The sequence below is a fragment of the Engystomops pustulosus genome, chromosome 5, assembly GCF_040894005.1.
Source record: "Engystomops pustulosus chromosome 5, aEngPut4.maternal, whole genome shotgun sequence".
Taxonomy (NCBI): Eukaryota; Metazoa; Chordata; class Amphibia; order Anura; family Leptodactylidae; genus Engystomops; species Engystomops pustulosus.
Window position 1 is genome coordinate 83,934,262 of NC_092415.1, and position 12,168 is coordinate 83,946,429.

A 12,168-nucleotide genomic window follows, 5' to 3' on the forward strand; every position below is an offset into this window, starting at 1 on the left:
GCCAGTAGTCAAAGTGCTGTCCCACAATAACCAATAGTTAAGTGATGTACCACAGTAGCCAGTAGTAAAAGTGATGTCCTACAATAGCCAATGGTATAAAATAATAAAAACATACTACCTTGTTTCTCTCTGTGCCATCCACACCTTGATCCTGGAGCAACACTTCCCCTCCTGTACCTTTTCCCCCTTTATTTGCATGGCAGAAGCGCAGAGTAGGGGGAGAGGGTGCAGGAGGAGCGCGAAACAGCCTGTGAAGTGTCAGCACTGTGGGTCACTGGAAACATACTAATGAGCCAGAAGGGCTCTGGAGGGTAATTGTAAAAGTTGATTTTAGAAAGAAGAAGGGGGCCACAGATTATGTAGCGTTGCCCCTGTTCATCATAGAACAGTACAAAAAAGACATTCGCGGCACTCACCCGTTGGAGGTTTCTTTATTTCGATTTCACAGTAAAATCAGTCCGACATGGTTCAGCCAAAGTGGGGCAGAGGTGGGAGCAGGGGGTCAAACAAGGCGACAGCCGTTTCACACCATCAGGCGCTTTCTCTAGTGGTAGTGCCCCTGTTGCATTCACTACTTCGCTTTTTGTTTTCCTTGTTTATCATGCTTGATTTTGATGGTAGGTTGCCTTTAACTATATTTCATGATTTTGTTTGTTCCATGCATTTATTTTACAAGGACGATATATGATGCATAATGGTCAAATGAGTCCTATGTTCATAAATGCTCATTTGGAATGGTTCCCAAGGTTTATCTTAGTGGAAACTGGATCTGTTCATAAGCCAGTGGTAAAATCAAATTTTTTTCTGTAAAACAATTATGCGGACACCCTGTGGTATAAAAAGGCCATTACTGTTATTTTCTTTTATGCTAATAGATTTGTTTTCATAGCTTTTAGTGATTTCTATAATGAAATTCCCAGAAAATACCACTCGTACTGCCTGGCACCATAGTTATTTTTGCCAAACTTTTCATCTTTCTGCTGTTTGTAATTTATAAAACAAAGAAGGCTTGTCATTTTTACCAGAATCATATATAAAGTGCTTCTCAATAAATTAGCATATCAGCAAAAAGTTATTTTGAATTATATTCAAAAGGTTGAAAGTCTTATATTATATAGAGTCATTACATACAGCGTGACCTTTTGTTAAGTGTTTATTTATGTTAATGTTATGGCTTGCATCCAAAGAAAACCCAAAAGTCGTCATCTCAGAAAATTGTAAAAAAAAATTTGAACACAGAAATTTGGGCCAAAAGAAGAGTATCTACAGTAAATGCACTCAAGAGGAAACTTCTTACTGACCACAAGAGGTATCACAACTCCTCTTAAAGATCTCAACTTAAAGTACTAATATCTAATAGTCTGTAGCTCACAGAACCATATATCAGATGTGATCTGAAATATGAGATTCTTATCAGATAATTTACTGCACAAACAGAACAAACAATAAAAACAAACAGTGCTTCATATAATGGGAAAAGCAGCCCTATACAGGGGTATATAGATAAATATAACACATCACACTCAAAACAATAACATGACCCAAACCCTGCCCCCCGCCTCTGCCCCGCATCCCTAGAGCCAGCTCCCCATAGTGACCCCCAGATTACACATCAATTAAGTAGTGACTAAAACATAGCCACTTAAGTGGCCAATGGCAATTGATTTTCCATTCCTGAGCTGAAGTAATACCTGCGAGGGCAACCCCGAAGGGTCCATCTGTTTACCTCGTATCTTTTCAAACTTCGGGATGCTGTTCGGTTCAAATAGGTACCACATTCTAACTGGATTTCCATGTTAATCCATTCTACATATTCCCTTATAGATGTGGTCAAAGTCCAAACTAGTGGGCTGCTATTTCCCTTCTAATCTGTGGATAGGTAGGGAATATCCACAGCAAAGACACAGTCAGTTTGATGCAACTGGCCGACACCAGTTTTATTTGCTTAAACAACAGCAAAACAAAGTACAAAAATATAAAATCCTGGTCCGTCTGGCCACTGACTAAACATCAGGCTCTCCTGTCTATTAAGAGACTGAGCCGGAACATCCACCCAAAAAATAAGCAGCAACAAAACTCACAGTTGTTTTCGCAGGTGCATAGCGAGAACTATGTGTCTGACCTTCCCACTTTTATATCAGACCAGCACACATGTAGGCTGAACTGTCCGGATGGAGTAGGGTCCACTCTCTCTACCCCACTCAAGCAACACAGGCCCATAAGTGGTTTTACATATAACCCAAATACAGAGACATCTGCAAAAGAACTGACCTACATATCCTGGTTTCTTTTTAGTAGTATGTAGAAGCGACATATCTTGGGAAAACATATACCTCGTGTACCACTTTTCCCGACACTTTCTCACATTTGGTATAAGGAGCACTGTATAACAAAATTGTTTGGTTCTGTCAAGTTCTCAAAATTCGACTTCTCTAACGGACACAACCAGTGTCTATAGAAATAGCAAATACTTCCTTCCATAAAATTGCCAGTTCTCTCGCACTCCCACACCATATGTAATATGTTAGCTGATTCTTCTCCACACCTAAGATAGTTTGATTCCAGCCAGATCCCTATGTGGCAGAGTAGTTGGAGCGACTTAATATGCTCTGTAAAGGAATATGTGATGAGACCTTCTGTCGGCTCTACTCCAGAACAGGGTTTGGATAAGTTCCAGTCCCTATTACCATTGCTCATCTGTTATGGGACCAATGTCCCTCTGCCATTTAGCTTAGAATGGCTAAATGGCAAGATAGAATCTGAACACCATGGAGAGATCTGACCCGCCTTCTGATGATAAGAATTCCTAGATTGACAAAGCCTTTTTTTCACTAGATTCACTAATTTAAACCCATTTGATTTTTGAACCCCACCCCCTAGCTGTGACTTCACTGAGAGGAGGAGGTCTGCATTTCCTCCACCCTCCAGAGAGGTACCGTCTGTGTCTGGGTTTTTATTAAAATCCCATAACTTTTGATTGGAAGATGGCACAACCAATGGTTGTGTCATTGCTTCCAATCATCACGGTACCTTATTATCTCTCACCCCATCCCAAACTTGGGGTGTCTAACATTTGGATTGTTCTGCAATTTGATTGGGTTTACATGCAGCTAGGCTTTTGATACAGAAGCCATGAGGGTATCTCGAGTCTATAACTCTCCCTTGTAACTGAGTACCCATAATTATGAATTATATCCCACTATTCCTTTGATCTCCTCTTCTCAAGAGATGAACTGTCAGAGATGTGACTGCTCACACTTGATGCAGAAACAGGGTTCTTCCCAATCTTTGGTCACAAAGAGACCTCCTGGGTTGGCCGGGCCCCAGCTAACACTGGCAGGTTGTAAAGAGTAAATAACATTTGCTTTGCCAAATGGAATCTCATGCCTGTAGTGTAAGTTAATCAGTAATAAAATAAAAAACAAGAAAAATGTAAAGCTGGTGGAATATTATCACAGGATGCATCAAGAATAAATTGGATATTATAGTGATTTGTACTTATTATTTGTTTTTCTTTTCCGTTTTTTATTCTACTTTATGGAGAGATCTTTAATTTTATGGTGTAAAGATAAGCTCACTTCTCCTTAAAGGAAATCTACCATCAGAAACTACATGATAAGCCAGAGACACTTACTTATAATGAGTCTGAAGTGCTCAGGTGGGTGTTTCCAGAGCTCGTCAGTGGGGTATCTTCACAGGCTGTTACAATGAACAAATCTTGAAAAAAACTTGGCACTCCTGTGATACTTGATTTGCATATTTTATTATAGTGAATCGGCAATCCAAAATTAATGCAACGTTTCGGTCTTATAACATCAGACCTTCTTCAGGCACGGATTGCTGGGCTTGCGGTGGTGTGAATACGGTTCTATGACCGTTGTGGCACTTGGGGAGCTGTGGAGCGCGGGAGACCCCGCTGTAGGTTGGCAGCGCAGTGAATCGGATTGCCGATTCACTAGAATAAAATATGCAAATCAAGTATCACAGGAGTGCCAAGTTTTTTTCAAGATTTATTGAGAGGTGTTGCAGCCTACTTGTGCACCCATACCACCAACATTGAGTGACGTGCACTACTTCCACAGTTACAATGAACAAAGCGCTAAGGCATTCTGGAAATACCTAATAGAGCCCTTCAGACTAATTAGCATCATTTTAAAGTTGATATTAGTAGGAAGGAAGCCATGGATAACATATATAAGAAGATTACCACAGTAGCGATGCCTGGATCTATGAGTAAGTGCCCTGGTTTATTATGATGGGTTTTGTGGTAGATTTCCTTTAAATGTTCATAAAATAAACCCACTTGCAAAATACATACAACAGCAATAGTAGAAATAAAACATCAAACAGCCAAGAATGCTTTGACAACAGCTGTCAGCATGGTGAGTCTTCCATTATTAATGATTTTGTTTTCTTTGGCTTTTAGTTGTAAAACGTTTTGCCTCTCTGGGTCAGCTAAATACTGGATTTCCTGTGCTCATTTTTGCATTCCATTAATCATTTATGTAGTATATTCAGCACAGACTAGTAAATCTTTTGTTTAATGTTTGCCTTTTTATAGTATTCAGAATGTTGTGCATCACATATTGTGCTTCATTATATCTAGCAAAACTGAAAATAGCCAAAGGAGGAGTCTTATGAATGACCTAATGGGTGACAAAATGTGACCTATGTATTTATAATAATGCAGTAACATTTTCTTGCATACATTTGAAAAATCTATTTTGATGTAAAAGCAGTATGGATTCATGATACCTTCAAGTAGTGCTGACAGGCCTCTTACCTGAAATATAAAACCACACAATGAGAATAATATAAACAATAATATAAAAAGTAGTTTGGTGGTTTAAAAAATAATTAAGTTTTTAAAATTCTATTGTTTTCAGAAGTGTTTATAGGCGACTCTAGTACTTGCACCATGTATAACTAGATGAATGCATTTCACTAAGAGATTGATCTCCATCTACTGAAATGTCACTGATGTTGCCCTGGTAGCACTGAATGGCACCATACAAGAAATTTTCTACAGTTGCCATTTATACTTCTATCTTAAAATTGACCCTGAGAATACCCTTAATCCAGGAGGACACAAACATGGTTGGTTCATGGCTCCAATTCAATGCATTGCATAATGCAAGGAGTCCCTTCTTTCCCACAAAACAGCAGCACCAAACTGAATCCATGATAACATTTTGATGCTACAGTTTTGCAAGGTAGAAAGGATTTCATTCATCTTATATTATTATGATGACCACAAAATCTGGCCACTGGACGGGCCGTCCATGGTAATGTGCCGTTGGCCTTAGGGTATCTTTTGGGTGAATGGCAGATGCTCTAGACCAGTGGTCCCCAACCTTTTTGGATCCGGGGACCGGCTGCACCCAAAAAATTTTTTCCAGGGACCAGGTCATGTCACCCCCTTACCGTGGTCTCTTGGGGAAAAAAAATGTGGTTGTCCCACAAATACCCCATATCTAATCCCAACCCTTGTAATGTGGTATTTACAGCAGCCCACTGTCTAAAATGCCCCATTTCCTGCGGCTGTCCCCCTTTTCTGTAGCCCTTTTTTGGTTGTTTATAGAAGAAGGGATACAGAAAAGGGGACATTATAATACCGCTTATTTCTATAGCCTCCAACACACCTATAATGTCCCCTTGTCTTTGGCCTTTTCACTATGAGGAAAAACTATTTTCATACTGTACATACTCGAGTATAAGCCAAGGCACCTAATTTAACCACAAAAAAAATATTGAGCAGCAGCCGCACCGCATTGATGAGGTGTCCACTGCAGACCCCTTCCCCAATTAATGAAATGTTGACAGCAAAGTCCCCCTTTGAAGAAATGTCCACAGCAGAGCTTTTTTTCCCAGGAAAGAAAGTTCTCAAATTTTAATCCCCTTTTAATGTTTAAACAACAAAGATAATTTTCAGTGACGGTCAGTGAAAAATTCCAGAGTGTGAGCGGGGAGTCTCTAAGCAGACATTTCATGATCCCTCTGTGCTATTAGATGCTGTGACCGGACAAAGTGGTTCGTTCTGGGTACAGGGTTTATATACACTTTAATTTAGCTTCTGAACATTGTACTAGTATCTGACACAAAGAAAAAGAGAGATAAGACAGATCAGAGATCATGACATCCATGAGATGGATATAACACACAATGACACACTTCAGCTCTGCTACATCTGAGCTATAAAAGACTCAATCACCTGCTGTAAAGATCTTACCTTGCCTGCAGCTTGTAGATTTACTCTGATGATGCTGTGCTGTTGTGTGAGCTGGTCTTGGAATGCATGGGGGATGGGCTAGAGTGCAGAGCAACTGCAGCTAGCAGAAAGTAGATTTTCACGAGAAGAACCTGCCATGCCTGACCTTAAACAGAAAAAGATTTACATTCAGAACAAGGGGCAAGCAAAATTGTATACAACAGAACTGATAGAGACAGGTTGGTATTATATCTATTTTTATTAATAACAGTGAATTAGAGAATGTTTTTTTTTTTTTATCGTGAGTATTAACCCCTTCACGCTCCGCGGCGGATATATCCGCCACGGAGCGCAGTGACTTAGCGCTCAGTGGCGGATATATCCGCCACGGCGCTTATGCCGGCTCGGCTCTGGATCAGAGCCGAACCGGCATCGGGAAACACGGGGTGCCGGCTGTAACTAATAGCCGGCACCCCAGTGTAACACCCGCGATCGGAGTTGTCTCCGATCGCGGGTGCTTAACCCTTTAGATGCCGCGGTCAGCGCGACCGCGGCATCTAACAAGTATCTGGGGGGTCTTTCCCCCACGATCGGCCCCCCCGAACCGTTTTCGGGGGGCGCCGATCGTTGCTATAGTAACTCTGGGGTCCGATCTGGACCCCAGAGTTACTAGCAAGAATTGCCAGTAAGATGGCGTCTGTGACGTCATCTTACTGGCAAAGTGCCAGCCTATGCAAGTGCATAGGCTGACACTGATAATACTCTGCAATACATGAGTATTGCAGAATATTATCATGAACAAGCAATCAGAGGATTGCTTGTTCATATCCCATGGTATAAAAGTGAAAAAGTAAAAAAAAAAGTTATTCAATAAAAAAATAAAGTCATAAATCACTAAAAATGCCCCAAACCCCCAAAACATATAAAGAGACATATAACTCAAAAAAAAAGTCTAAATCATAACACAAACCCCAGATATATAGTATCACCGCGTCCGTAACAACCCGTAGAATAAAAGTAAATCATTATTGAACCCCCACGATAAACGCCGTAAAAAAAAACTGTTATAAACCCTCCAAAAATTATGATTTTTACCTTTTCAATCCCACAAAAAATGCTATAAAATGCGACCAAAAAACCATATGTACTCAGACATGATACTGGTGCAAAGTACAACATGTCCCGCAAAAAACAAGCCATCAACCAGCTCCGTAGCCAAAAACGTAACAAAGTTATGCCACTTGGAAGATGGCAATACAAAAATTATAGATTTTTCCCCACATTAGGGTTTTGTTTGACAAATTTAGTAAAACGTAAGAAAATATATTCATGTCTGGTATCCCCATAATCGTATCAACCCATAGAATAAAGCTAACATGATTATTAGTCTATACGGTGAACACCAAAAAAAAAAAAGTCAAAAATCCAGTACAGAATTGATGCTTTTCTACTCCTGCCCTCAAAAAAAGTTCCTAAATTTTCAACAATAGGTGATACCAACCCCAAAATGGTAACAATGGAAAAAGCATCTCATCCCGCAAAAAAAATGCCGTCACATGGCCCCAATAACGAAAAAGCGAAAATTTTATAGCCTTCAAAAGGGGCCAATGAGGAAACTAAAATCCTGGCAGCTGCAGGGCCCTCCTTCCCTTCTGCGCCTTGCTGTGCGCCCATAAAACAAGTCACAGCCACATGTGGGGGGTCTTTGTACTCAGGAGAAATTGCAGAACAAATTGTATGGTGGGTTTTCTCTTTTTATATTTTGGAAATGTGTAAATTTTAGTACTAAATGAACGTATAAGGGAACAGTATGACCATTCTAAATTTCACCTCCATTTTGATTCAATTACTATGAAGATCTCAAGGGGTTAACAATCTTCGTAAAAGCTGTTTCTGATAGCTTGAGGGGTGCAGATTTGAAAATGGGTAGATTATATAGGGGGTTTTGATGCTAAATATGTAAAATTTCATTCAAAACTGTATTTATCCCCAAAATAGTCAATTCTGAAAATCCGGAAAAGCGATATTCTATTTGTAAGCCGCGTGACATCAAAATAAATTATCCAGACATTTCAGAAATTATGAAAATGTAAAGTAGACAAATGGGAAATGTTATTCAGCAACTTATTTAGGTGGTAAATCTATCTGCCTGAAAACGCAATGATTTAGAATTTCGAAAATGGCAAATTTTTCAAAAAATTTATCATATTTTCTTTTTTTTGTAAATAAACGCAAAACTTATCAGCCAAAATTTACCACTAAAATGAAGTACAACATGTGGGGAAAAAACAATCTCAGAATCGTTTTGATAAGTAACAGTGTTCAAAAGTTATAACCATATAAAGCGAAGCAAGTCAGAATCCAAAAAATCGGGCTGAGCCTTAAGCTGTAAAATGGCTGCGTCCTTAAGGGGTTAAGAATCTTGTCTTCGTGGGGATACCCCTTTAAAGAGATGTCCATAGCAGAGCCCTCCCCCATTAATGAAATATCCACAGCAGAACCCCCTTTAATTAAATGTTTACATCAGAGCCCTCTTTAATGAAGTCCCCCCTTAGAGACACATCCACAGCAGAACCCCCCTTTAAAGAAATGCCCACTGCAGAGCCCTCCTATAGAGAAATGTCCACAGCAGAGCCTCCTTCACTGAAATGTCCACAGCAGAACTTTCCCCCTCCCCCATTAATGAAATGTCCGCAGCAGAACCCACTTAAAAAAAAAACTCTATACTTACCTCTGGCGGTTGGGTACTACTGTTCTAGACCACCAAGATCTTCCACATTTATAAATGTTATTCTATTTCTAGTATTTCAGTCTTTCCAACTTGGCATGAACCTTGAATAAGGTTCCATCATAAGACAATTTACAGATTTTGGAAAAGAACTGCCTTATCAGCAGTCTGGACATATGTTAGTGATGTTTATTACTTCATTTACACGTTGGAAAGATCAGAACACTTTGGAAAGATCTGCAAAACCCAAGGTAATTCAGAATTCCTACCCAGTAATAATCCCACCACAGAATACAGACTCCATTTACAGCATACAGTAAATACATTTAGTTTTTAATCAAAAATTTGTTTCGGAAGGCTTTAGGCAAAGTGCTGGACTACAGCTTTATATCTATTTACAGCAGTCTGTAACTTGCCAGTGGACAGTTTGTACCCCAAGCAATTCTTATGGTAACAGAACCCTAGGGGAACATGAAGTGACACATTCAAATAGATCTGAAGTTGATGTTAATAAGTAATATGTATATTATAGCAAATGCAATGTTTTTCTTGGTGTTTTTTTTTGCCCATTATAGCCTGCCTAGAACCACATATTGTTTCTAAAGAAACAAGTTTTATCTGCAGAATGCCAATATTATTTCTGTCTCTACAGGCACTTGCTCTCTTTCACTGTTATTACATTACATTGCTGCTAACTTCAAAGTCTCTCCATTGATTTTATTTTATGATTTGGTAAAATCTGTTCATTCAAGTAGTTTATGTGCCTTTGTGGAATACCGCATTCTTGCTGCCCTTTATTTCACTTGATGCAAGAGCACAGTTTTTTGACCTATTAAAATCATTTTTAGATTGAACTCTGCAATAACCCATGTAGTGTATTTCTTGGAGAACTTTCACATAGCTAAATGTTTTAGCTGCCGTTTCCTATTTAATAATACTGTAATGATGCTTAGAATGCTTTCATTTTCAGCTGATATGTATAGTATATAAAAATGCTTACAGTCTTCAAACAATGATATAATACACATCAGCAATAGTAAGATAAGCATAAACACCATATACCATATTTTATAGAATATAAGAAATGACTCAACTACAAATAATACATTTAACACAAAATTTTTGTCACATTTGGAAATTTAAAGGGCATCTACCACCAGAATGAAGGACTGTATGCAAATGAGCCTGAGGGGCTCCAGACACAATAGTCCCTCAGGCTCATTTGCATACAGTCTTTCATCCTGGTGGTAGATGTCCCAAAGACACCTATGTCCTCATGCCTAGTTAGGCCTCTGAGATGCTAAATTTTCATACCAAAATGGAGAACAAACAAAGCAAATTTCACTCTTTTAAGACAGTATAGGTCACTTTTTAAAAGAGCAGAATAGCACTTAAAAGAATTCGACTATTTTGGAAAACTACACATTGATTATATATCAATGGGTTGTTTCATTAACATTTCTTAAAGGGTGGAATGTTGGTACCTCAGCTCTTCTGATTGGGGCTGATACCATGAAACAGAAAAGCCAAACAAATCTTAACCTTGCATCCCTTTTATTGTATGTGTTTTAGCACCCTTACTCAAAGGATAAAAATAAAACTGAAATGAGGATTCAAATAATAAAAAAAAAACATGATCATGCAGTGCACTAACATTTAATATTCATATTAATTCATTTATATTTATGTAGGAAGATATCAATGTGTTTAGTTTGAGCCTCTTTATTGTAACTTTCTGACTGGTATGAAAATGTTTTACATGTTCTCCATTTGCTGAAACACAAAGTTATAAGAGAAGCTTGACATTCTCTATTTTCCTGCAAAGAAATATTGACATACTGCTTTGTAGCGGATGAAGTTCAGGGTAGACAAATTTAAAGAAATGCCAAGTTCAGACAGCCAAGCTAACAAAATGTTGGCATGGATTATAAAATATATAATTGCATAGTGAAAGAAAAAGCATTTAGGTAAGGCCTTGGTTGAAGCTGACATGACAGACTTGAGTATGGAGTACCGTATATACTTGTGTATAAGCCGAGTTTTTCAGCACAAAACGTCCCCTCAGCTTATACACGAGTCAATACTTAATATATATACTTAATATATTTAAATATTTAAAAAATAATAAACTTATATACTCACCCTCCGGTGGCCCCGACGTGCAGCGCTGCTCCCCCGATGTCCGCGCGGGTCCTCTTCTGGCTTCCGCGACCGTCTTCTTGCTTCTCTAACTTCGTGCCGGGCGCCGCCATTGTTTTTCTTCCAGGCGGCGCCTAGTATGAAGTCAGCAGCGGTGCGTCATACTAGGCGCCGTCCGCGGGAGAGCAATGGCGGTGCTCGTTTCTTGCTCTCCACCATGCCGACAAACGGCAAAGTGTTATGGTTGTTGAAGACTAGGAAATTTAGTGACTGCCATATAGAATTTTTCCCCAACACCCACTATGGTTAATGTCATAGGAAGCTTATTCACCTCTAAGAACATTTTAGGAGTGTGAAAGGAAACGGAATTACCAACTGGAAAGCCATGCAGACACAGGGAGAACATACAAATGCCATGCAATTGTAGTCTGAACCCAGGGCCTGGAGCTACAGAGCAAGCTCAGAGTCACCATGCTTATAACCAGATATAACAGTGATGGCGAACCTTTTAGAGCCTGAGTGCCCAAACTTCAACCAAAAGCCACTTATTTATTGCAAAGTGCCAGCACAGCAATTTAAGCAGTAATTTATTTCTCCTTGTTCTTTAACAACTTTCAATCGTTCAGCCTCCTAAAGACACCAAGGCAGTTGAAAAGAGAAGGGCAAATACGCCTATCATTGTAGGAAGATTCTTTGAGTCCTGTCTGGTGAACTTCATACTGGGTTGATGGCCTGGGTGCCCACAGAGAAGGCTCAGAGTGCCGCCTCTGGCACCAGTTCCATAGGTTCGCCACCACTGAGATACAAGATGATGTAAGAGGCAAGCCACTAAACTGAATTACACTGTGTTCCAAATTATTATGCAAAAAGTGTTTAGGAGTGATAAGGTAAGAATGTTTTTGTTTGTCAGTTAACCCCTTCTCGCCGCAGCCCTTCGTTTTTGCGTTTTAATTTTTCACTCCCCACCTTCAAAAATCTATAACTTTTTTTTTTCCATGTACAGAGCTGTGTTATGGCTTATTTTCACTTCAAAATGGTGGTATTTAATATTCCATGCTGTGTACTGGGAAGCGGGAAAAAATTCTAATGCAGT

The 12,168-nt window shown here is 39.3% G+C and overlaps 1 protein-coding gene across 2 annotated transcripts in view; it reads left to right on the plus strand.

Annotated features, from left to right (window-relative positions):
* FARS2 (phenylalanyl-tRNA synthetase 2, mitochondrial) overlaps positions 1–12,168 on the plus strand; it is a 298,134-nt gene that overhangs the window by 232,816 nt on the left and 53,150 nt on the right. The gene's annotated exons all lie outside the window — the stretch shown is intronic.